Below are 27,643 nucleotides of genomic sequence, written 5' to 3' on the forward strand. Positions count from 1 at the left end.
GAGGTGGAAATTTTAACGGAACGGATTTTGCTAAGTTTTTGGCTTTCGTCCATGGCTGAAGTCTCTTCCTCAGAATTGGTGGGATTCGAGCTATTTTGTCTCGCCATTTGTTGTTCGCTTTGGAATGCCATACTCGATTTATATCCTTCAGTCTGGCCTTCAGAACTATGTCTGTGACTGAAGCGAACTGGAGGGCACCCAGGACTCTCTCCTGATTTCTCCTGGATGTCAATTTATCCTTGAGAAAGCTCTTTGTATTCTTTGCTATTTCTTTCCTTTTGGCTACCGGGAGACAGAGTGTGTGTGCGCAGATCCCATTGTAGCCCTAGCCATTGAAACTTCGCCTCCGGGACTAGCCGTGATTTCGCGAAGTTGATCTGAAAACCCAGATGTTGAAGGAACTTCAACACCTTGTTTGTTGCCATCCGGCAGGTTTCGACGCTGTCTGACCAAATGAGCCAGTCGTCCAGGTAAGCTACTATTTGGATTCCTTGGGCTCGTAATTCTTGGATTACTGTTTCTGCTAGTTTGGTGAATATCCTGGGTGCTATGTTGAGTCCGAATGGCATTACTTTGAAAGCATATGCCTGGTTGCCCAACTTGAAGCCGAGAAACGGCCGAAAGTGCCTTGCTATCGGAACGTGATAGTAAGCATCTGTAAGATTGATAGAGGTGGTGACGGCCTCACGGGGAAGTAAGGTCCGCACCTGAGAGACGGTTAGTGTATGGAACTTGTCGCATTGAATGTAAGAATTCAGATGAGACAGGTCCAAGATTACTCTTCGCTTGTCTGGGTCTTTCTTTGGCACGCTGAACAAGCGACCTTGAAATTTCAAGTGTCTTACCTCCTTTATTGCGTTCTTTTGTAACAGATCTTCTGCATACAGGACTAGTTCTTCCGTTGGATGTTGATGAAAACTGGTTGGTGGAGGGGGCCCTTCCACCCAACTCCACCCCAGACCTTTGGAAATTATGCTGAAAGCCCAATTGCTGAATGTCCAACGGGTTCGAAATAGGTACAATCTTCCCCCCACCTGAGGAGTTTCAATGGTTCGCAGCGGATTTACCTCCCCGGGCTCCGCGGAATCCTCTGCCTCTAGAGTAGACTCTTCCGCTGCCTCTGTTGCGAAAGGTCCCTCTAGCCCCGCTACCCCTGGCGTGTTTGTAACCATGGAACACGCCCTGTGTCTTGAAGGTAGGGTTAAAGGCTGGGGAAGTTGTATAAGAAGTAGATGCGACCTGAGCCTGCGGGACCAACATGTATTGTTGTTGGGGCTGTGCCTTAGAGGTTGAGGGTCGACTCCCCTGTGATACCGGGATTGTCTGGACCACTTGTTGGGACTGTTGGCCTTGGAATGACTGGAAAGGCCTCAGTCTCTTCCTGCCTTTAGGTTGGGTAATGGCTGGTTCGAATTTACGTTTGGGAATGAGACCCCACCGAACCTTGAGGCTCTGGTTAACCCTCGCAGCCTCACTAAGAACGTTGTTTACCATGTCTTCAGGGAACGAGTCCGGGCCCCAGATTGGGGCTTTGATGAGTTTGTTAGGCTCATGTCTGATCGATGCCTCAGCCAAGACGTGCTTCCGACATCTACGCTTGGCCAGGATGAAGTCGTATGCGTCAGACAGCAATGTCTGAAGCAACGACTTAGTCAAAATCTTAAAAAGGGGTTCCTCCTCGTAAACTAAGGAGGACATTTCCGCCATTGTAGCTGAGTTGATAGATCTACTCAGGCGCGTACGGGCCTCGAACTCGAGCCGTATCAGGGAATCCGGGAGCCTGGGAAGTCTTTCGCTGAACTGTGTAGAGGCACAGTCAGGGCTCAACTTACCTGCTGTGAACGTTGCTGGGGCGTTGGTCCAGCAATCGTGATCCCCCTGGAACAGGAGGGAAGTCAGGTCCGTGTCCCGTAATTAGGGCAACGGTTTGTCCTCGTTTACGGCTTGATGTGCCACGTCCATCATCTTTGTGGTACAAGGCGTTGGGGTATGCTCCTCTACCACGAACATCGTGTACGAGCTCTTGTGAGGAGTCAACATGGTGTTGACACACTCCCACTCGTTGAGAGTCCGGACCCAGGCTGACTGTGCCTGTTCCTTGGGGTACATGACGGTTTCCTTCGGGACTTAATCCAGCCTCACAAGCGCTTCCTCAGTTAAGCGCGCAAACCCGGGGAAGGGGAATTGGAGACCCGGCGGGTAGAATTCAAAGTCTTCTACCGGCCGGGTGCCACACCCTTCAATGGTTAGCATGCCATCCTTGAAGGGAGAATGTAGAGCCATCCTCCACGGATTGCTCTTAACGAATTCCGGGAGTTTGGAGGCGTCCGGGATGATATATTGTTGCTGCTGAGGCAGTCCGGAACGCAGGAGATTCTCCATGAGATTCTCCTGGTTCTGCATCCTCTTTGTGAGGGCGCCCATAAAATAACCAATCTTCTCCATCAATTGGCTCGAGAAGGCCGCCAGGTCGAAGGAGGCTTCCGGGGTCTTGGATTTCGGGTCACTCTTCGCTCTCGACCCAAGGGAGGAAGAAGTCGCTACATCAGAAACCTTAGGAATTCTTGAAGATGAAGACCTTGCCGGTTTGGGTAGTTTGGAAGACCTGGGAGTCTTCGAGAGGGTCTTTCGAATTTGATTTACTTTAGGGACTACTCGGCATGGCCTGACCCCAGCCACGTGCTTCCCAGTAAATCCCTGAAAGGAAGAAACGGAAGAAGTAGACAAAAGACGGACTAAGGATGGGGATCTTAGACCGTGTACCACCTGCCTCACTTACCTCCCTACTTACGTCTGGTTCGTCCAAGGCCATGGGCTCTAGGTCCAAGTTCATGGCCGCGACGTCTTCTACCGTGTCCCCCAGTCCTTCCTGGTCCTCCGACAGGAGCAAGGATTCCATAATGGAGGTGATGATGGGGTCCGCCACTTCCTTGGGGACTGCTGCTGACAGGGTCCGCCACTTCCTTGGGGACCGCTGCTGACATCTTCGCGTTAGGATAGATGAGCGCGCACATGTCTTCTGAAAGCACATAAGGCTGCTTGGCCTTAACGTTCCGGGCGAACCCGCCAACCCAGATCTTAAGGGTTGATAGGGCGGAACAGGGCGGAACTCTTGGAAGACTGCGAACTCTGAAAGAGAATATTCCGTTACTAATATTCTAAATCCATCGTCGCAAATTAGTATCTATATTAATAAATATCAGAACTCACTCGGATATACCACCAAGGAGAGGGAGAAGGGAACATTCTAAGTTAGATTATGTCCATAGTTAAATTATAGAGCAGATCGACAGAAAAACCTACCGAATCAGCGGTAAGCACGGACACCAGACCGTAGCAGACCTCACAATTGTCCGGGTGCCACACTAGGAGGTCGCCGACTTGGACAGCACACGAGGCATGGGACCTGCATACCCCGTGTCCACATGCCTGCTGCAACACCGCCGCACAGGCTGTCATCTGACACCGGACCATCTGTAAGAGAATAGATACATAAGTATCCCATAGTACGTGAATATCCCGATTGGATTGCCGGGGGCCCTGGGAACTTAAAATTAACCGGAGTGGAGACCGGGGTAATATTCTAAGAATAGGAAAAACTGGGGTGGGTACCGGGATAATGTACTATGAATATAACTAATTAATACCAGTATAAACAATGAATTATGAATTAAATTATGATCATCCAAGGATAATAATATTGTCAAAAGGAGGATATACTATCCCCCCAGAGCCGGAGATGTATATATATATATATATATATATATATATCATCGAACGCCTCGACCAAACGACTCTTGCAGACTGTACAGTGCTGCGGGTCCCAGTATTTCAGGTCGCCTCTCTTGGCGGCGCAGGGGGCGTGGGTCCGGCACGCCTTGTGCCCGTAGAAGTCCGGGTGCTTCACTCCACAAAAGTTGCTTTCGCACTTCATATACTCCTCCTGTAAAAGAAAGAGATCATGAGTACATGGAAGGCATAAGAATGACTTACATTACTCTAAAATTAAGATAACTTAATCTAAGTTTTTAAGCATTAAAACAATTCATAAGGTATTATAATGCCTGAGAGTAGAGAGCGGGAAAGGAAGTAGATAGACACATACTTGTGAATTCCGCCCAGTCGGTTACCGTAACCTTATCAGTAGGCAATTTCTTTTGTGGCTAAAGGCCACAAAACGGAAATCCATATGGATAAGCCGTGGTGGGTAGAAGCTAAGCCTCTAGCAGAAATTGCCTGCAAGGTGTAGCAGGGACTGAGACCACTCAGATCCCTGGTTAGAAGGGGAGTAGAGAACACCCCTTATTAGATATAGGTTCCGGCAATCGGCTGCGCGAAGACACACAGAGTATGCTGGAATATTGTAATGTGCAATCAGACAGCACAGCCACAATTTCAAAGGTAAGACAATACCTATATGTGGAAGTGGCTAAGCCATCTGGCTGCAGTATGTTGGCTGTCGGCATATTGTCGGCAGGTATGAGAAGGGGTGCATGTCCCTTAACGTCTCCAGGGGGTTCCGGCAGACCGACGGCACGCCGGAGGCCGGTCCTGCAGGGTGGAAGGCATCAAGACAGACACATTGAGTATCTAAAATGTAATACCATTGTGGCGACCGCCGGCACAGCGGCAGGTCGCCAGCAGGAGGCAGCGGCTCCGGCAGCCGACGGCTGACGGCCTGGTGAGCTGGATCAATTCATAAGATAGATAAGTATATGGTTGTATACCTAGACCTCCGGCAATCAATGCCGGCACGCAGGTGGCCAGCACGGAGGGTCAGCCAGCTGTTACTAGGTAAAATGAGGGGTGGGACGTCGGCTGTATGCCGACGGAAGGCGGCAGCCTCCGGCACACGGAAGGCTGACGTCTTAGAGGAGGGAGGGCATCTTATGAAAGAATGTCACCAGAGGTAAGGCGGTATCGCCGGCGGTGGAGGCGGCAAGGGACCGGCACCAGGATAGTCGGAGAGAAAGGTAAGGAGGGATGGGAGGGGTAAGACCACATACCCCTCCGGCATCCCTCCGGAGAGAGTGCACTCATGATAGGAGTAGATACTCATAGCATCCGGCGGCAGGGGGCCGGCAGTCGGCCGGGTGCCTGGGGTAACCCAAGGGAGGGTTAGAGGGCACTCAAGAGGGGGAAACCCCCGCCGACCGGACCGCTGCCGGCGACTACCCCCATAGAACACTATGAAGGGTATGTGTACCAGAGCGGCCAGCTCAGCAGGAGAACAAGTTAGCCCTACCACTCCACCCAAGGGAGGAGTTGTAGGACTAAGGACAGATGTGTATAGGCAAGCCTACACCAAAGGGATAGGTGGGGAGGGAGAAGATGAGAGGTCTTTCATAGGGGAGGCTCTGTACAAGAACGGCCACCAAGGAGAGAGAGAGAACGCTCCCTAACCTAGGTTAGGTAACCAGAATGAGAATGGTACAGGAGTACCGTCTCAAACTATAAAAGGACAGAGACAACCCCCAGAGCTTAACCTAGAGAAGGGGGGTTAACTCCTAGGCTAGGTAAGCTGAAAGACACATCGCAAGTTGCAGGGAGGGAGGTGTAACCCAACCAGGAGCAACTAAGGAAGGGCAGGGCGATTTCCTTCTCTTTAATCCATAGAAGGAGTCTCTCCATCTCGTCGTTGATTAAGGTCCTTCCACTAGCAAGGACAGTCATGCCTTTAGAAGACTTACTTGCTTTAATGGCTTCCTTATTCTTGATAAATATACCAATCGTAGACTGGTTACGGCCATACATACTAGAGAGGGTAACGATGCACATGCCTTCTTCATATTTCTTTATGATCTCCAGCCTTGTTTCCATAGTAATCAACTTCTTACTTCTCCCTTTAACATCACCAGCAATCTTGAGACCCATGGCTAATGAATTAAAGTTATAATTAAGCACTAAAATGCACAAAAAATACGATATCGCAAGCACTCACACGAGATCAAGTCTTTACGAAACGCACACGAGATTCTGAACTGAGCATGCGTATAAGAAAGAGAGAGAGAGGCAGCATCTCTCTCAGGCATTGTGGGAGGGATTTCGGCCAATAGCGTATCGGCATCTTTAGTGACGCCGACCAATAGCAGACCAGCTTCTTAGTGACGTATGCAGTGACGTATGAGTATGGTGGTAAGCTAGTGACTCGCACAGTCGTACGCGTAAAAACCACCAAGTTTGAGTTTTGGAATTCGATGCCGTAAGATGAGGAAAAATGTCGTAACAAGGGGACGAAAAAACATCGTATTCCACACCGTAACGTGAAAAAAACGTAAGCTGGGGACGCCGTATCCCGGGTGTCTACTGTATGGAATATTCTAGGTATCGGACAACTAGGCTACCCTACCGACAACACAACATAGCTGGACTACTATAAATAAATAGTGTAAAGGTAAAATTACCGGTAAATATTCTTATTTTACCTAAACATAAAACTTGTAATTAAAATGAGTATATTACAGTAGAAGATGGGATTTGATTGATTGACTGGTTTAAAGTTATCAGGCATCCTGACATCTAAGGTCATTGACGCCGATGTCATTTAGTCTACATATATGAAAAGAAAAATAAAAGAATATTCAATTAAAACCATAAAATTATAATGTCATTGTAAAAGTTAAATAGTTTTCAGAAGACCTGCTTCAGAAATAAATCTAAAAATGCCACTTGAATAGTAGGACACATCATGTCCAAGAATCTTGGCAAGTATGAACCTGCCATCCTCACCTCGAGCCTCAAATAAATATCTATTCCTTAAGTTATTATAATTGGAGCATTCAGTCAACAAATGCCTCACTGTTAGAGGTACCAAACAGTCATCACAATATGGTTGGTGTTGGCCCTTCAGCAAAACTCGTGTCAACCGAGTGTGACCAATACGAAGACGACAAAGAGATGTCTCCCATTTTCGGGGCATCATATCATACCTCCAAGGAGATATGACATTTGTTACTTCTCTCATTTTATTCCCATCTAGACTATCCCAGCGTTGTTGCCATTTATTGCAAAGCATTTTCTTGATGTTAGGTAGGAAGTCATTACAGGGAATGGGATACTTTCTTGGCAGCAACTCTGATGCTGCATTCTTCGCCAATGAATCTGCCTTCTCATTCCCAAACACACCTACATGTGCTGGAACCCAACAAAATCAAACCATCATACCTCTACTTCCAATAATAAAAAGCCATTCTAAAATCTTTAAAACTAGAGGGTTACTGGAATTAAAAACTTCTAAAGCTTGAAGAACACTCCTTGCATCACTAAAAATGGTAAAATTACCCTCCTTTTCCAAAGCTATTTTCTCAATAGCAGTCAGTATGCCATACAGTTCGGCAGTAAATATTGAAGCTGTTAGAAGAAGTGCACCTCTACAATTAAAACCATTACTATGTACCCCAAATCCAACACCAGCATCAGATTTGGAGCCATCAGTATATATAAAAGTCGATCCCCTATGTTCTTCAACATGTTCCATAAACAGAGACCTGGATTCTAAGTCAGTCATATTCTTCTTAACTCCAATAAATATTTACCAAAAGATATCTCTGGTAATTTCCATGGAGGCGTTGATGACACCTTAAATGGAAGCACCTTAATTCTAATTAAATCAAGACTGTTTAAAAATTATTTCACCCGACACCCATAAGGTTGAGGAGATTTTGGGTGCAACTCAAAGTATGTTGAGTGACTTATATGGCTTGCAGTCTGAAAGGCTAAAGAATTAGGGAGTCTTTGCAATCTAAACCAATACCGAATAATAGCAGAAATTCGGTAAAGATCTAGAGGTAACTCTCCAGCATCAACAAGGAGACTTGGGATAGGTGATGTTCTAAATGCTCCTGTGGACAATCTAATACCACCATGATGTATTGAATCTAATATCTTTAACCAGCTTGGGGTGGCTGAGGAGTATATTTCACATCTGTAACTGATTTTGGAAAAAATCAAGGCCTTGTACAATTTCAAAATAGTATTGCGGTCTGCCCCCATGATATATAGGACAATACTTTTAAAATATTCAGAGCTTCGAGACATTTAGTTTTTAACGCTTTTAAGTGAGAAACCCATGTAAGCCTACAATCAAATATCAAACCTAAAAATTTAGCTTCACTTGCACATGGTATCCGTTGACCTTTAATGTATATATCCGGGTCTGGATATACTCCCCGGATACGACAAAAATGGACAATAGTAGTTTTACTTGTCGAGAACTTAAATCCATTCATATCGGCCCACTGGGTAATTTTGTCAATTGAGAGCTGTAGTTTTCTCTCAACCATTGCCATTCTAGCTCCAGCAAATGATATTGAGAGATCATCCACAAATAATGTTGAGAGAACATCCCGGATAATGACTGAGGATATCCCATTAATTGCTAGTGCAAAAAGGGTTACCCTCAGCACACTACCCTGAGGAACTCCTTCTTCCTGACACTTACTCTCTGATAGAGTTTCCCCCACTCTCACTTGAAAAACTCTATGCGAAAGAAATGCCTGAATAAATAGTGGCAGGTCTCCTCTCAATCCCAATTCATGAATTGTTTTAAGAATACCATAACTCCAAGTGGTATCATATGCCTTTCAAGGTCAAAAAAGCCTGTCACATGGTGCTGTTTGGAAGCAAATGCTTCACAAATAGAGGACCCAAGTCTTATCAACACATCAGTCGTTGAATACATTTTCTGAATCCACATTGAGTCGGTGATAAAATACCCTTCTTTTCATCAGTTTTGCATTGACCATCTTCTCCATAATTTTACATAAACAAGATGTCAATGCAATAGGTAGTTAGCTGCTAAAAACTTGTCCTTACCTGGTTTTATAAAGGCTAAAATAATGGCTAGTTCCCAAACACTTGGATAACTATGATCATGCCATATTCTATTAATAATGCTTGAAATAAATAACTTTGTATTAAAATGTACATGTTTAATCATTGCATATGGAATTCCATCGGGTCCAGGGGCTGTATCGTTACAAGTGGAAAGTGCCGAATCATATTCTCTTTCAGTGAAAGGAGAATTATATGACTTCCCTTCCTGTGGCAAAATTTAAAATCTTCTTTTCTTCAATGCTCCTGTACTGGTGGCTAGGAGCTGCTGCACTCTTGCACGATACATTTGAAAAATGGTCAGCCAGGGCATTACTAACTTCATTTCCTTCAGTCACATACTGATCATTCACTTTCAACACTGGTGGCGGGTTTGGGGTGAATTTGCCGGCAATCTTTTTTACTTTCCTCCATACAGAAGATGGTGGTGTTCTACTATTAATGGAGGAAACAAAAGCCACCCAAGATTGGCGTCTAGCTTCTTTCATGGCACGACAGAATTGTGCTCTACACTTTTTGTACGTTATCAAATTTTCATTCGTGCGACGTCTACGCAATCTAGTCAGAGATTTTCTGGTGGCTCTGTGCAAGGCTGTTAATTCTGAAGACCACCACGGGACTGGTCGTCTTTTGAATAGTCCTTTGGTTTTGGGAATCGAATTGATTCCTGCTGTATGGAGAGTTCCATTCAGTAGGTCTATGGCATCATCAATACTTTCAAACTGTTCTGCACTCCCTTCGATTTCACTTAGCTCACAAAATTTAACCCAGTCTGCCTTGTCAAGATTCCATTGTGGCGATCTTTGTAAAGGCGGACCCTTGTTGGTGTTTATAATGATTGGTGCATGATCACTAGTATGCCAATCATCTAATGTCCTCCAATCAAAATCAAGAAGGCAGTTAGAGCTTGCAATTGAAAGGTCAATGCATGACAAGGTACCTGTCTGAACATGGAAGTGCGTGGGCTCTCCTGTATTAAGGAGTCCCACATCCTCATTCTCCACAATTGATGAGATAATATTGCCCCTTGTGTTTGCCAAAACGTCACCCCACAAAGAATGTCTACCATTCATATTTCCCAGTAAGAGAAAAGGTTGAGGGAGTTGCTGAATGACCTCTGCTAAGCTTAACAGTTAATTTTATATATATATATATATATATATATATATATATATATATATATATATATATATATATATATATATATATATATATATATATATATATATATATATATATATATATATATATATATATATGTATGTATATATATATATATATATATATATATATATATATATATATATATATATATATATATATATATATATATATATATATATATATATAACGGATTTTGAACGAAGCAAAAAATCTATTTTTGGGTGAGATAGCCATGACGTCCTGATGGAAGGTTCCATCAGTAGCTTCCTTGGGTATATTTAACTACAGGGATATTCCCAGAGAATTAAACTAAAGGTTATCACAGAATTCTAACTTCTGGTTCGAGTACCCTAAAGGTTTCCCTCTAGGATATCGTATATCAACAGGGGACGTATGTATTAACACGCCACATGGCTATCTGCACCCCATATAGAGTTAACACTTCGATATGGAAAGGTGGAGAATAACTGGGGAGCCGTTCCACAGTTACACTCGTCCATGGCTGCTTTTGGTACTCGAAACGTAAACAAACGGGCACCATTGCTAAATTACGTCACGTCCGTCCTCATCCTTCAGACCGTAGACCCTTGCTTTGGTCGGATTTCCCTTTGTGCGATTTTCATCGACTTACATCGCCGTTATGTCGTTACCTTCAGCCTCGCCTTCTTCTGGAAAGTTGAGTACCAGGTCCCAGTATTGTTTAAATAAGCTCTAGCCGTAAAGTAACTTCTACTTTTCGTAAAATATTGTGTTTTGTGGCGGAGCTGTGCCGATCCCGGACGCGCCATTTTATGGCGTCGCTGTTCTATTGCATGCTTTTTTTAGTTAGCCAGAACAGCCTTATCCGGTCTCTTAACTAATTAATATTATTAGTTATTTAGTCTTCATAGCTAGGAATTACTTATATCGTGTTTTAGCGCTCATCTACTCGGTCGTCGTTCGACCCCATACTAGATCGCTAGCTTAGCCCCTAGCAAGCCCCCCAAGAGTTCAAGGCTTCTCATATCAATCAATCAATCAATCATGGGTGGTTTGATCGCTTTAGGAAGAGGACTGGTATTCACTCGATCGTCAGGCATGGAGAGGTGGCCAGTTCTGACAAGAAAGCAGCAGAAGAATTCCTCAAGAAGTTTGAGAAAGTAATTTCCAGAGAAGGCTACGTTCCTCAGCAAGTGTTTAACTGTGATGAAACTGGCCTTTTCTGGAAGAAAATGCCCCGCCGTACATATATCACTGCTGAAGAAAGGGAACTTCCTGGCCATAAACCGATGAAGGACAGACTTACCCTCGCATTTTGTGCAAATGCCATTGGGGACTTAAAAATTAAGCCCCTACTGGTATACCACTCAGAGAATCCTCGTGCCTTCAACCCTCTCAATGAGAGAATACCTTGATGAAGTCATTGAGCTTCAGCACGGAATTTCATTCCCGTGCTGAAGCTTGGTGACGGGCAAGAGGGCTCTCGAACTTGGGGAAATTGCTCCCCCAGTTCGAATCTAAATTTCTCTCTTTCACCTTTTTCTTTTTCTCAATATTACTTCGACCTTATCCTAATTTCATAAACTTTCTTTAGTCTTGCTTTCCAAAGTCTATGAGAAAAATTTCCCTCATTATAATGTGTATATATTATGTACATATATATTTATTATTTTTTTTTTCTCCTATGGCTTGGATGTTTCTACATCCATTGTAGCCCCGGCGGGGATGTTTATACATCCTTTATTGCTGCCTGCTTTGATGAGTGGGAGGAGGTATCACGGTTGGGAGGTGTTTGCATTCAAAGCTATATGTGAGAGTATTGGATGATTTCAGCCATCCCGAAGATGGTTTGGACCTTTTTGGCGGAACTATTCTCAAGTGTTGGGTCTTCGGAATCCAGGGGGATCCAATGCTTGGGGTATGACTCTCGGCTTTTGGCCGGAAGCCCGTCATTATAGATATGGGGAGGATGATTCCATAATTTCTTGGTCTCAGTCCCAACAGGCGGGTTCAGCTTACACCTCTGCCTCTATATCTGTTTTGATGCTATCCTTCGGGTAGGGTATGGAGTGGACCATCTGGGAAGTATACTCTCATTGTGCCGATAGTGGAGAGTGCAAATTTCCTTTCCGACGAGTGATGGCCTAACATTCTCGAGCAGGTACATCAAGCTAACCCTTTTCTCTCTCTCTCGTCTAATGGATTCTTTAAGGAACGAACCCCCATCCCCTGGATACGCTGACTCTCCCCCGGCACTGTTGACAACCTCTGCTAATGTGATAAGGGAAAGCTCTGTTGATGACCTCGGAACGGGAAAGGACCATTCTACTGATATTTCAAAATCGAGTAATTTGGGTAACACGAGGAAACTTCGAATCCTTCATGTTACACAAATTTCAATAGAGACAAATTATGATGATCTATGTAAAGCATTTGAATGCTATGGATGCATAAAAGAAATAAGGATGAAACTTGAAGCTGAAACTTGGGATTCATGGATATCTTATAGTAGTTATGACGAAGCATTTAGTGCAATAAGTAACTTAAATAATATTAAAACTAATAACTTGAATGTCGCGGCTGCTCTCTGCGATAAGGTACCAAAAGATTTGGATGTGTACAGGCCTGCCGATTGGTTGGAAAAAGACACAGATTTAGTTATGCCCTCCCAGAGAAATCCAAAACCACCGATGTGGCTTATAGCTGAATCAAAGGGGGTTACAGGGAATTATTTTAAAATATGCAAATTAATTCAGAAAAAAGTAGGAACTATTGCACCAGGCGATATATCTCGTTTCGGAGAAAATAGTTTCCTTATCCATGCCAAATCCAGTACACAGTCGGTAATATTGTCCAATATGAAAATAGGTAATGATGACATTAAGTTAGATGTCAAACCCCACCTAAATTTTAGCTACGGAAGGGGCGTAGTTTTTAAACAGAGATCTATATGATTTTACAGAGGTGGAGATACTGGCCATGTGTCCATTAAATATATGGAAAGTTCATAAAGTCCCAGGTACATCAATGATAATCCTTACGTTCCAGGATGCTGATGTACCTTTTCATATTATTATCGAGAACGAAAGGATTAAAGTAAGACCCTTCAAGCAGAAGCCATTGCAATGCTTTAATTGTTTTAAATTTGGGCACCCGTCCAAAGTTTGCAAAAAAGGAGAAGATGTGTAGTATTTGCTCCAAATCTTACCATGGAGAGTGTGCACTTGGAGCCAGGTGTTTAAATTGCAGCTCGAATCACAAATTCACAGACAAGAGCTGCGAGCTATATAAGTTGGAGGAAGCTGTCCTCAACAAATCAAACTTAGAACATATAAGTGTGACCCATGCCAAAAGACTATTAAATAAATCAAATACATATGGTAAGGCATTAAAATCAAAACAACCTAGCGCTGCCAATAGCTCAAAAAAAAGTATACTATCTGACAAAATGTCAAATAACGAGGTAACCATATTACCTCCTGAGGCTTTACCACGGTGTATTAACACTAGGTCATTGCCCATTGCTGTACAGCCTTCAGCCGCCATTACAAAAAATAATACAAACCTCTCTCAGGCCATGTCCTTGCCTGATCTGATGGAGGTTCCACTTAAGACTAACTTACCTGATGCACCTGTTGTGGGAAAGGTGCAAAAACCTCGAATCCCACCATCTATTAATCGTAAAAGAGAGAGACCTCCATCTCTCTCTCCACCCTCCATTAGAAACGTTAAGGTTATGACATCAAATAAATTTGATGTTTTGTCTGTTGATGTTTCTAATGAACCAGAAGATAAACTGAATAAATCAGAAATTCAAGTTGAGGTCCACCATCCACCTCAACAAATAGATAAAAAGGATACAAAGAAAAACACAAATGTAAAACCCAACATAACAAGACCACCTCTGAAGAAACCTACAGGTAATAATGTTAGATTAAAAACTTCTAATGGGAAGACCTCATCCAAGATGTCTTCCAGAAATAATCCATAGTTTTCTCCTCCATTTTGCCATGGAACTGCCAGGGTTTGAGGGCGAAATATGAAGAACTTAAGCTCCTAATTCATGAGCATTCCCCCATAATTGTATGTCTACAGGAAAGTATGCTTGATTCTAACAGTCCTAGTCCTCGAGAGTATGTTAGCTATAGAACACCATATAATCAACAAGCAGGGAGCCATGGCGGAAGTCTCATGTACATTCGTCGAGATGTTCCCCAAATACCTATTTCTATACGTACAACCCTGCAGGCAGTTGTTGTACAAATTGATATAGGGAGAAAATATACAATATGCTCTCTGTACTTACCTCCAAATGATAATATTTTATTGATGGTTTAGCAGAAGTCATTCAACAACTCCCTCAACCTTTTCTCTTACTGGGAGATATGAATGGTAGACATCCTTTATGGGGTGATGTTTTTGGCCAACACAGGGGGCAATATTATCTCATCAATTGTGGAGAGTGAGGATGTGGGGCTCCTTAATACAGGAGAGCCCACGCACTTCCATGTTCAGACAGGTACTTTGTCATGCATTGACCTTTCAATTGCAAGCTCTAACTGCCTTCTTGATTTTGATTGGAGGACATTAGATGATTGGCATACTAGTGATCATGCACCAATCATTATAAACACCAACAAGGGTCCGCCTTTGCAAAGATCGCCACGTTGGAGTCTAGACAAGGCAGACTGGGTTAAATTTTCAGAGCTAAGTGAAATCGAAGGGAGTGCAGAACAGTTTGAAAGTATTGATGATGCCATAGACCTACTGAATGGAACTCTTCATACAGCAGGAATCAATTCGATTCCCAAAACCACAGGACTATTCAAAAGACGACCAGTCCCGTGGTGGTCCTCAGAATTAACAGCCTTGCACAGAGCCACCAGAAAATCCCTGACTAGATTGCGTAGACGCCGTACTGATGAAAATTTGATATCATACAAAAAGTGTAGAGCACAGTTCCGTCGTGCCATGAAAGAAGCTAGACGCCAATCTTGGGTGGCTTTTGTTTCCTCCATTAATAGTAGAACACCACCATCTTCTGTATGGAGGAAAATAAAAAAAAATTGCAGGCAAATTTACCCCGAACCCACCACCAGTGTTGAAAGTGAATGGTCAGTTTGTGACTGAAGGAAATGAAGTTAGTAATGCCCTGGCTGACCATTTTTCAAATGTATCGTGCAAGAGTGTAGCAGCTCCTGGTCACCAGTACAGGAGCATTGAAGAAAAGAACATTTTAAATTTTGCAACAGGAAGGGAATAATCGTATAATTCTCTTTTACTGAAAGAGAACTTGATTCCGCACTCGCTACTTGCAACGATACAGCCCCTGGACCCGATGGAATTCCATATGCAATGGTTAAACATGTACATTTTAATACAAAGTTATTTATTTTAAGTATTATTAATAGAATATGGCATGATCATAGTTACCCAAGTGTTTGGGAACTAGCCATTATTTTAGCCTTTTTAAAACCTGGTAAGGACAAGTTTTTAGTAGCAAGCTATCGACCTATTGCATTGACTTCGTGTTTATGTAAAATCATGGAGAAGATTGTCAATGTAAGGTTGATGTGGTACCTTGAAAAGAAGGGTATTTTATCACCGATTCATTGTGAATTCAGAAAAAGGTACTCAACAACTGATGTGTTAATAAGACTTGAGTCCTCTATTTGTGAAGCCTTTGCTTCCAAACAGCACCATGTGACAATCTTTTTCGACCTTGAAAAGGCATATGATACCACATGGAGATATGGTATACTTAAAACAATTCATGAACTAGGATTAAAAGGAGAACTACCACTATTTATTCAGTCATTTCATTCGCATAGAGTTTTTCAAGTGAGAGTGGGGGAAACTCTATCAGAGAGTAAGTGTCAGGAAGAAGGAGTTCCTCAGGGGAGTGTGCTGAGTGTAACCCTGTTTGCACTAGCAATTAATGGGATATCCTCAGTCATTCCCCGGGATGTTCTCTCAACATTATTTGTGGATGATCTCTCCATATCATTTGCTGGAACTAGAATGGCAATGGTTGAGAGAAAAATCCAACTCTCTATTGATAAAATTATCCAGTGGGCTGACATGAATGGATTTAAGTTCTCGACAAGTAAAACTACCATTGTCCATTTTTGTCGTATCCGGGGAGTACATCCAGACCCGGATATATACATTAAAGGTCAACGGATACCATGTGCAAGTGAAGCTAAATTTTTGGGTTTGATATTTGATTGTCGGCTTACATGGGTTTCTCACTTAAAAGCGTTAAAAGCTAAATGTGTTGAAGCTCTGAATATATTAAAAGTTTTGTCCCATACATCATGGGGGGCAGACCGCAATACTATTTTAAAATTATACAAGGCCTTGATTTTTTCTAAAATTAGTTATGAATGTGAAATATATTCTTCAGCCACCCCAAGCCAGTTAAAAATATTAGACTCGATACATCATGCAGGTATTAGATTGTCTACAGGAGCTTTTAAAACCTCACCTATCCCAAGTCTCCTTGTTGATGCTGGAGAGTTACCTCTAGACCTTTATCGAATGTCTTCCATTATTCGGTATTGGTTTAGATTGCAAAGACTCCCTAACTCTCTAGCCTTTCAGACTGCAAGCCTTGTAAGACACGCATCATACTTTGAGTTGCACCCAAAATATCCTCAACCTTATAGGTGTCGGGTGAAACGATTATTAAACAGTCCGGATATAATTAGAAGTAAGGTACTTCCATTCAAGGTATCATCAACGCCTCCATGGAAGTTACCAGAGATATCTTTTTGTAAATATTTTATTGGAGATAAGAAGAATATGTCAGACCTAGAAGCCAGGTCTTTTTTTAATGAACATGTTAAAGAACATAGAGGATCAACTTTTATCTATACTGATGGCTCCAAATCTGATGCTGGCGTTGGATTTGGAGTACATAGTAATGGTTTTAATTGTAGAGGTGCACTTCCTCTGACCGCTTCCATATTTACTGCCGAACTGTATGGCATATTAACCGCTATTGAGAAAATAGCGTTGGAGAAGGAGGGTAATTTTACAATTTTTAGTGATGCAAGGAGTGTCCTTCAAGCTATAGAAGTTTTTAATTCTAATAACCCTCTAGTTTTAAAGATTTTAGAATGGCTTTTTATTATTGGACGGAGAGGTATAACAGTTCAATTTTGTTGGGTTCCAGCACATGTAGGTGTGTTTGGGAATGAGAAGGCAGATTCACTGGCTAAGAAGGCTGCATCCGAGTTGCTGCCAAGAAGGTATACCTTTCCCTGTAATGATTTCTTACCTGACATCAAGAAATTGGTTTGCAATAAATGGCAACAGCAATGGGACAGCCTAGATGGGAATAAAATGCGAGAGGTAACAAATGTCATATCTCCTTGGAGGTATGATATGATGCCCCAAAAATGGGAGACGTCTCTTTGTCGTCTCCGTATTGGTCACACTTACTTGACACATGAGTTTCTGCTGAAGGGCCAACACCAACCGTATTGTGACGACTGTTTAGTACCTCTATCAGTGCAGCATTTGTTGACCAAATGGCCCAATTATAACAACTTAACGAATAGATATTTGTTTGAGGCTCGAGGTGAGGGTGGCAGGTTCATCCTTGCCAAGATTCTTGGAAATGATGTGTCCTATGCAAGTGGCATTTTTAGATTTATTTCAGAAGCAGGTCTTCTGAAAACTATTTAACTTTTATGACATTCAACTTTTATGATTTTAATTGAATACTTTTATTTTTTATTTTATTTTATTTTTTATTTTTGTATACATAAATTAAATGTTACCGGCATCAATGACCTTAGATGTCAGGATGCCTGAAAACTTTAAATCAATCAATCAATCGTGCCTTCAAGGCACAAAATATCACGAAGGAGAGGCTCTCGGTATTTTGGAAGTCTAATGCCAAGGCCTGGATCACGAGGACCATATTTATTGAGTGGATAAACGTCTGCTTCGGTCCTGCTGTCAAGAACATTTTAGAAGAGAACAATCTTCCTGTCAAATGTCTCCTGGTACTGGACAATGCCCCTGCTCACCCTCCTGGCCTCGAGGACATCATTCATCCTGACTTCTCCTTCATCAAGGTTCTCTATCTGCCACCAAACACCACCCCTCTCCTCCAGCCTATGGACCAGCAAGTGATTTCTAACTTTAAGAAGCTTTACATGAAGCAACTGTTCAAAAGATGCTTCGAAGTGACCGAAAGCACTCAATTCACCCTCCTTGAATTTTGGAAGGGGCATTTTGACATCGTTCAATGCCTGTAGATGATCGACAAAGCTTGGAATGAGGTTTCACGGCGCACCTTGAACTCCTCATGGAAGAGACTGTGGCCAGCTGTTGTGGCAGAACGAGACTTCGAAGGTTTCGAGCCCTCAACCGAAGACGAGGCCGTTGATGATCCTGACCCTGAGGGTGATGTTGAGGAAATAATTTCAATTGGGAGGTCCATTGGGCTTGTTGTCGATGAGGTTGACGTCCATAACCTTATCAAGGAGCACAGGGAGGAGCTTACGACTGAAGACTTGAAGGAGTTGGAGGCAAGGCAGTTGACCATCATTCAAGAAGAGCACAGCTCTAGTGGTGGCGAGGACGGAGGGGGGCGACTGAAAAAACGACATCGGCAGAAATAAGGGAAGCTATCGGTTGGTATGAAAACCTTACGAGTTTCATTGAAAAGAAACACCCAGAAAAACTTCACACAAGTCGTCTTTTGGAGAGTGTTAATGACAAGTGTATGAGTCATTTTAGAAATATGTTGAGGAATCGTCAGAAACAGGCTTCTTTGGATAGATATTTCTCCAAAAGAGGAGTGTCAGAAAGCAAAGATGATAATAGGGATTCTATTAAAAAAAGCTAAAAAAGAGTAATTTCTTAAGTTCTAAAAAGAAAAAAAAAATTTCAAAATACAAAAATAAAAAAAAGCATTTTTAATTTTAAGTGTTTAATAGTAAGAATAAATTTATTATTAAGTGTACATAACATAATTAGCATTGATACGTTTTTATATCTACCCTCTCCTCCCCCCTCTGCCTCCACCCACTACCAGCTCTAGTCACGTCACTCCAAAGGTAAATAAAATTTTATTTTTCCTTTACAGTACTGTACAGTATATAATTTTTATTTATCCTGTAATGTTACGTATTTAATTATATACTGTACAGTACATGTATATTATATATAAGTATACTGCAGTACAGTGCTTACTATACTATTTTGTTACATACTAATTTTCAATGTTTTTACCTGGGGTTTTGCACGCATTAGCTATTCTATTGCCCACCGTACGATATTTTCACCTTACGATACCAACTCCGGAACGGATTAATGTCGTATGGTGGGGGCCTACTGTATTTGTTATTTTTGGGCTCAAGCCATGTTGTCCTGATGGAAGTTCCTTCGGGCAGCTTCCTACTGTATAATATTTCTGTGAGTGATATTACAAGAGAATTACCGTCAGGTATCACGGAGTTCTACCCCCGGAACCACTATCCTAAGATACCGTGTATAATCAGGGATGTATCCGTAGATAACCATACATATCTGCACCCCAAACAGACCTAACCCAGTCTAGGAATCTAAGGAAGAGGATAGGTGAGGAGCCGTTACACACCCTCTCCCTTCATAGTTTTACTCGTCTGATAAATTCATTCCAATTTTCGCAGCTTACATACGCGTTCGTTTCTTTGTGAAGAGCGCCTTTACTCAGCTTTTTGGAGTATTTCCTCGCATGGTGGCTTCCCTTCAGTCTTCAAAGTTGAGTAACCTCCTCTTTCACAGTTTGATTTAGCTGTAACTGCTTTAGATCCCTTCGGGAGTGGTATTTGTCTTTTTTATGGCGATAAGGAAGCGTGGCACTCCAAGTCCAGCTATCTTTTTTGGGCTCAAGCCATGTCGTCGTAATGGAAGTTCCTTAAAGTAGCTTCCTAAGGGATATATGTACTACAGTGATATTCCCAGAGAATTTTACCTTTAGGTATCCAGAATTCTAACTCCTGGCACGAATATCCTTAAAATTTCTCCCAAGGATATCGCATAATATCACCGGATGCATTCTTGACACGCCTCCATAGCAATCTGCACCCCAAACAGCGTTTTGGCTTCGAGGAGGATGTGGCAAAAATAAAAGGGAGCTGTACAAAGGCTCTCCCCGCTCTCGTAATACTATTGGGAATACAACTGCGCCATTCCCACGATGGCGGACATTCCTTTTTTTATAGCGATCTCGCTCGGTGATATTTCCTGGTGATCTAACTTTTCGATCGTTTTACGGGATTATTATTATGCTTTCTCCATCTTCTTCCGCCTCTGGAAAGTTGAGTATCGGGTCTTTACTTTGAGTATATTTTAGCTCCTGTTTCACAATGAAATTAGAGTATTTTATTGTGTCTAAGAGCTAGGCCAGTTACTGGAGGCGCCATGGCGCCGTCGTTCGTTAGGCATGTGTTATTTAGATAGCAGAACGACTTCCAGTTTTTAATAGCTTTATTTAATTATTTTAATTATTTAGCTATTTAGGCAATTATTCTTGTAAAGTTTCGATAATGTGCATAATTTTTGTTTCCACGTTTTCTCTGTCGATCGTATAGTTAGAGTTTCGGTGATTTAGGTAACCGAGATCTCGTATAGCCTAGGTAAACTTACCTAGACGTTTTACTATACGTTCAGACTTTCCCCGGTTACCCTCGTGTATTGTTTTCATTCAGTGGAGACTGATACCTCCTAGAATGTTATGAAACATTACACGTCTCTTCGGAGACTTAAGAGTAATCTCTTTTCCTCTGAGTGTAGCCTCAGGCTACAACCCTAATAGCCGTGCCTTGAATTTTATTCAGACATGGCTAACTTAGGGTTTGTCCTGCCTCTTCCCTTACATGTACTGCCGTTACCTCTTAGCCTCTGAGATTTCTCGATCGGACGGCAGCCGCCATTTCTGACAGCGTGGCATTTATTTTGATGCATGGGTATAGCTAATCAATGTCATTACCTCTCGTTATATCCTAGCTTTTCCGGGACGGACATTGCATGAATTTTATCATTATGCTGCTGTGTTTTTGCATTTGTTGATCTTGGGGGTTGGTTCCCTCTGGGATCTGACCTTCCATGGCTGTCGGCGTACTTCTCCCTGGGGGGTGAGCTATCAGACTGACACCAGTGTCGGTACCTACGGCTTTGCCGCCACCTTTTGGCACACTATCCTATTGTACCTGTACTTGTGATGCTTCGCTGCTTGTGGCAGTGCCTCCACTAGCGCCGCTGCCTTCAGCTACGGCACGGTGTTTTCTGCAGGAACCCTTGCTGTTTGTCTCCGCCGCCCTAGGCACCTTTGCCCCTAACGGCATTTCCGTTAGTGGCAGCAGGACTAGTACTAGTCTGCAGGAGGGGTTGACTGTGCCAGCGCCGTAAGTCACATAGGACGCAGGTGGCAATGCTTACCCCCTAGCGCTGCCGGTGCTTCCGTCAACGCTGGTATATCTAGCGTACATGCCTTTGGCAGCGCCAGAATAACGGCTATGTCACCACCTTTCGACACCCAAAAATAGATTTTTCTCACGTCAAAATCCGTTCTATAGTACCCATTCTGGCGATACGTCGCTGCTTACGGCTGTGCCGCCACCAGCGACACTGCCTTCACTTTTGGCAAGGTGTTTTCTGTGGAAACCCTTGACTGTTATCTCCACTGCTTTTGGGCACTATTGCCCCTGACGGCATTGTCGTTACTGGCGGCGGGGTTAGTACTAGTCTATGGGTGTGGATATCTGTATCAGTACCTTAGGGCACATAAGATGTTGGCGGCAATGCTACGCCAGTACCTATAGGGCACATGCCTTTCTGTCCTCTTTTATCTGAGACCGTCTTACATAACTAAGATAAGTTCTCTACTGACTGTAGGTGAATTCTTCTACAGATTAACATAAAGCCTTATTCCTTCAACTTTTGAGGCTTCTTTATGTATGTTGGCCCTGGGAACTCCTACCAAAGGTTTTTTGAGCTTGAGCCATGTTGGCAACTTTCTACAGTATAAACGGATTTTGAGCAAAGCGAAAAATCTATTTTTGGGTGAGGTAGCTATGTCGTCCTGATGGAAGTTCGTTCATAGTAGCTTCCTAGGTTATATTTAACTACAGTGATATATCCCAGAGAATTTTACTTAAGGTATCCAGAATTCTAACTCCTGGCGCGAATATCCCTGGCTTTCACCTTTAGGGATATCGCATAATATCAGATGACGTATTCTTGACACGCCACATAGCTATCTACACCCCTAATAGTGTTTACGCTTCGAGAGGGGAAAGTGGCAAGAATTGGAGGAGAGCCGTTATTAAGGCAACGCTTCTACTCCTACTACTGTTGAGCACCAGTATGACGTCACGTCCGGGCGCCATCTTGCTATTCCTTGTAGCGATAGCGAGGTGCTACAGATACAGTACTTTTGGGAGGGATTCATTCAGCCTTTATAAAAGGAGGGTGGGTCCATCAGGACGACATGGCTACCTCACCCAAAAAAGGGATTTTGACGAAGGAAAAATCTATTTCTGGGCAAGAGACCTGTGCTGCCCAGTGAAATGCTCCTTTAGCATCATTTCTAAGGTATATTTCTGCTATATATTACCAGAGAAAAAGTTGCATTGGAATGCTAGGGATAAACCCAGCTCGCTCACCTATATAAGGTGTTGGTATAGTAACTGGGGCGTGAAAATCACTGTCAGAGGTTTCGTGCCATTTAGATCTCTCCCTTCAAATTCCCCCGTTACTACGAGGTGCCGTTCTACATTCCACTACTGATCGCTACTACTACTACCTCCACCCACGCGATCCCCTTCACTCCTCATAGCACCCAAGCTTGGGCCAATTCAGGGTGGGAAAGCAGCGGGTGGGTTCACTGAGCGGCACAGGTCTCTCGCTCAGAAATAGATTTTTCCTTCGTCAAAATCCCTTTTCTGGGCTCCACCTGTACCGCTCCGTGAAATAGTACAAGAGAAATGGTCCCATAGCTTGGAAACCAACACCTGAGAAGGAAAATAAATTAAAATTTAAAGTAAAAAAACATGGTTTAATGTAAATTGGATATATATATGTGAATATAAAAGTATTCCAAAATAAGTGTTTTAACATTTCCTTATCATTAAGGACAGAAAATTAAACATGATAGACTTAATCATAATAAGTTCCAAATTCTTTGGAAGTAAAAAAGAAAGCAATAAGACGTCCAAATAAATGCAGTAACGTTAATAACTATATACAATCTGATATCCATAGGGTGCAATCCAGGTGAAAAAACAAAACTACAGTAGGGACAATAAGTAAGGCATGTGGAGAGAAAGTGAAAAAGTTAGAACAAGACCTTATGATTATGGTTCATAATTTTCAGGAGGGACCACATTCTCTGCTGCCACTGTTGCAAATTTTAGGGCTTCCAAAGGTTTTAAATAGTGGCGTTTAAAAACTGCTGGGGATTTCCAACCTGTATATCTTTTTAGTTCATCAAAATTCATATGGTGAAAGTAATTAATGGATGTAGCTACTGCTCGTATATCATGAACATGTGGAAATGATTCTGGGTTAGCTTGTTTAATGAAATACAGAATTTGTTGTCTGATTCCTTTCAGGGAAATGGTTCCTCCATTTTCTCTAATAAATAAGGGCCCCGAGGACTTATTGGAGGTTCTATTTAAATATGCTTTCAAAGTGCTTACTGGAAATAAAGATGGATCCTGTGGAAGCGGAACAATCTTCCAGGGAGACCATCTGTTCTGAGGATCCTAATTTTTTGCTAAAAATCTTTTGTCTGGGGAAATTAATATTTCTCTTGACGGAAGAAATTCAATATGACCCGGATCTCTAGACAAGGCTGAAAGTTCTGATATTCTGGCGCCCGATGCGAGGCTCATTAAGAACAATGTTTTTCTTAATAGTGATATATAATTACAAGTTTCATTAAGAGTGTCAGAAGCTGTGCTAGGACGAGTTGATGGTTTTAATCTGGCACAAGCTCTCGGGATAGACGAGAAATATGAATCTGTAAGGTTAATATTACATCCAATTTGGAAAATCTTCTTCAAGGCTGATTTAATTGTTGTAATAGTATTGGCCGCCAGGCCTGATTCAAATAAAATCCTAAAAAAGGTTACTGCCAGATTCATAGTCATCGTCTCAACCTTTGAGTCTCTTAAAAACTTTGCGAGTTTCTTTACAGCTGAATCATACTGTCGAAGAGTGGATTCCCTTTTATCTGATTCTAAAAATAGGGTATTTTGAGGATCAATTTCCACATCCTTTTGAGCTGCAAATTTCATAAAGCCCATAAAGTTAGGGCACTCTGAATTTTTGGGGAAGCTAACACACTGCGAGTTTGTACTACTTGTGTTAGTATTGGATTGGGAATCCGTTGAGGATGGAGACCCAATTCCACCAGTAGGGGAAACCAGTTGCTCTTGGGCCAGTTGGGGACTACTAGAGCCACTCGGCCTCTGAAAGTTCTGAGTTTGTCTAGTACCTTCAACAACATATTTATTGGCGGAAATAGGTAAATTCTCTCCCAAGAATTCCAGTCCAGTGACATTGCGTCCATGGCATAAGCCCGAGGGTCCAGGTTGGGGGCTACATAGCATTTTAGTTTGTGGTTGGACTCTGTTGCAAACAGGTCTATTTGGAGACCCGGAACCTGATGTAAAATCCATTTGAACGACTTTAAGTCCAGTGACCACTCCGATTCCAGCGGAGTTGTCCTCGAAAGTGCATCTGCCACTACATTCTGTGTTCCTGCTAGATGAACCGCTGACAGGTGCCAATGGTTCATTGTTGCCATGGAAAATATCGCTATCATTACATGGTTTATGTGATTCGATTTGGAACCTCCTCTGTTTATGCAATGGACTATAACTTCGTTGTCCAGCATCAGTCTGATATGTTGCTTCCTTGCTGGAGCAAGCTTCTTTAGAGTCAAGAATACCGCCATGGCCTCTAAGACATTGATATGAAGTTGGCGAAATGATATCGACCATAGTCCCTGGACTTTCTTGTACTGGGAGTACCCTCCCCAGCCGGTTAGAGAGGCGTCTGTATGAATGACCAGTGTTGGTGGTGGAAACTTAAATGGGATGGATTTTGCTAAATTCTTGACTTTTGTCCATGGCTGAAGTCTTTTCCTCACAATTGATGGGATTCGAGCTATTTTGTCTCGATATCTCTTGTTTGCTTTGGACCGCCATACTCGATTTATATCTTTCAGTCTGGCCTTCAGTAATATGTCTGTTACTGAGGCAAACTGGAGGGCACCTAGGATTCTCTCTTGTTTTCTCCTGGACGTCAGCTTGTCCTTGAGAAAACTTTTTGTGTTCCTTGCTATTTCTTTCCTCTTGTTTACAGGAATACACAGAGTGTGTGTGTTTAGATTCCATTGTAACCCTAGCCACTTAAATTTCGTTTCCGGGACTAGGCGTGACTTTTCAAAGTTGATCTGAAATCCCAACTGTTGTAGGAATTTTATTACTTTGTTTGTCGCCTTGAGACAATTTTCTATATTGTTCGCCCAAATGAGCCAGTCGTCTAGATAGGCTACTATTTGTATTCCTTGGGTCCTCAGTTCTTGGATTACTGTTTCTGCTAGTTTGGTGAATATCCTGGGTGCTATATTGAGTCTGAATGGCATTACTTTGAATGTATATGCTTGGTTGCCTAACTTGAAACCTAGGAACGGACGAAAATGCCTTGTTATTGGAACGTGATAGTAAGCATCTGTAAGATCTATAGAGGTGGTGACGGCCTCACGGGGAAGTAAGGTCCGCACCTGAGAGACGGTCAGCATATGGAACTTGTCGCATTGAATGTAAGAATTCAGAAGAGACAGGTCTAAGATTACTCTTCGCTTGTCTGAGTCTTTCTTTGGAACGCTGAACAAGCGACCTTGAAATTTCAAATATTTTACTTCTTTTATTGCATTCTTTTGTAAAAGATCTTTTGTATATAGAACTAATTCTTCCATTGGATATTGATGAAAACTGGTTGGTGGAGGGGGCCCTTCTATCCAACTCCACTCCAGACCTTTGGAAAATTTGCTGTAAGCCCAATTGCTGAATATCCAACGGTTTCGAAAGAGATACAGCCTTCCCCCTACCTGAGGATTCTCACTGGTTTGCAGCGGATTTACCGCCCCCCCCCCCCCCCCCCGGAACCTCGGAATCCTCTGCCTCTAGAGTAGGCTCTTCCGCCGCCTCTGTTGCGAAAGGCTCCTCTTGCTCTACTACCTCTGGCATTTCTATTGTACCCATGGAACACGCCTTGTGTTTCATAGGTAGGATTAAAGGCTGGGGAAGGCGTAAAGGAGGTAGTTGCTACCTGCTGGTGTGGTTGTGGGGTGACCCACACGTATTGCTGTTGGGGTTGTGCCTTTGATGTTGAAGGCTGACTCCCTTGTGGTACCAGTATCGTCTGGACCACTTGTTGGGTCTGCTGACCTTGGAATGACTGAAAAGTCCTTGGTCTCTTCCTGCCTCTAGTTTGGCTACTGGATGGCTCAAATTTGCGTTTAGGTATCAGACCCCACCGAACCTTGAGGCTCTGATTTACTCTTGCAGCTTCACTAAGAATGCTGTTTACCATATCCTCCGGGAACAGGTCAGGACCCCAAATTGGTGCTTTGATGAGCTTATTAGGCTCATGCCTAATAGAGGCTTCAGACAAGACGTGCTTCCGGCATCTACGTCTGGCTACTGCAAAATCGTATGCGTCACATAGCAATGTATGCAGCAACGACTTCGTCAAGATCTTAAACAGTGGCTCCTCTTCGTATACCAGGGAAGACATTTCCGACATTGTGGCTGAGTTGATGGACCTACTCAGCCTCATGCGAGCATCAAATTCGAGTTTTATTAGGAAATCCGGGAGCCTGGGTAGCCGCTCGCTGAATTGTGTAGAAGCTTAGTCAGCGTTCAATTTCCCCGTAGTAAACGTTACTGGGGCATCAATCCAGGAATCGTGATCCCCCGGAAATAGGAGAGAAGTCAGGTCCGTTGCTCGTAACTGTGGCATCGGCTTGTCTTCGATTGCTGCTCGCAGTGCAAGGTCCACTATTTTCGTGGTGCAAGGCTTTGGAGTTTGTACCTCCACTACAAACATTGTGTATGAGCTTTTATGGGGTGTAAGCATGGTGTTAACACACTCCCACTCATTCAAAGTCCGAACCCAGGCGGACTGTGCTTGCTCCTTAGGCTAGATAAGGTTCCTAAGGAGACTGTTATCTAACAGTCTCCTTAGGAACCTTATCTAGCCTTACTAGCGCTTCCTCTGTTAAGCGCGCAAACCCGGGGAAGGGGAACTGAAGTCCCGGCGGATAGAATTCATAATCCTCTACCGGCCGGGTGCCACATCCTTCGATGGTCAGCATGCCATCCTTAAAGGGGGCATGTAAAGCCAATCGCCAGGGATTGCTTTTCACGAACGCCGGAAGTTTAGAGGCGTCCGGGATTACGTACTGCTGTTGTTGAGGCAGTATGGATCGCAAGAGATTCTCCATGAGGCTCTCCTGGTTTTGCAGTCTCTGTGCCAAGGTGTCTACAGACTGCAGACGATCAACTAAGGATCCAATCTGAGATTGAACTATGCTGCCCATTTGCTCCATTAACTGGCTCGAAAAAGCCGCCGGATCAAAGGGTACATCCGGGGT

At 43.0% G+C, this 27,643-nt stretch overlaps 1 protein-coding gene and 1 pseudogene across 1 annotated transcript in view; one reads left to right on the forward strand and one right to left on the reverse strand.

The window, feature by feature from the left end:
- LOC137626000 (RNA/RNP complex-1-interacting phosphatase homolog) overlaps positions 1 to 27,643 on the forward strand; it is a 590,382-nt gene that overhangs the window by 80,703 nt on the left and 482,036 nt on the right. The gene's annotated exons all lie outside the window — the stretch shown is intronic.
- Positions 1,045 to 2,899, reverse strand: LOC137626011 (uncharacterized; annotated as a pseudogene).

The sequence above is a fragment of the Palaemon carinicauda genome, chromosome 33 (genome assembly GCF_036898095.1).
Source record: "Palaemon carinicauda isolate YSFRI2023 chromosome 33, ASM3689809v2, whole genome shotgun sequence".
In the NCBI taxonomy this organism is placed as follows: domain Eukaryota; kingdom Metazoa; phylum Arthropoda; class Malacostraca; order Decapoda; family Palaemonidae; genus Palaemon; species Palaemon carinicauda.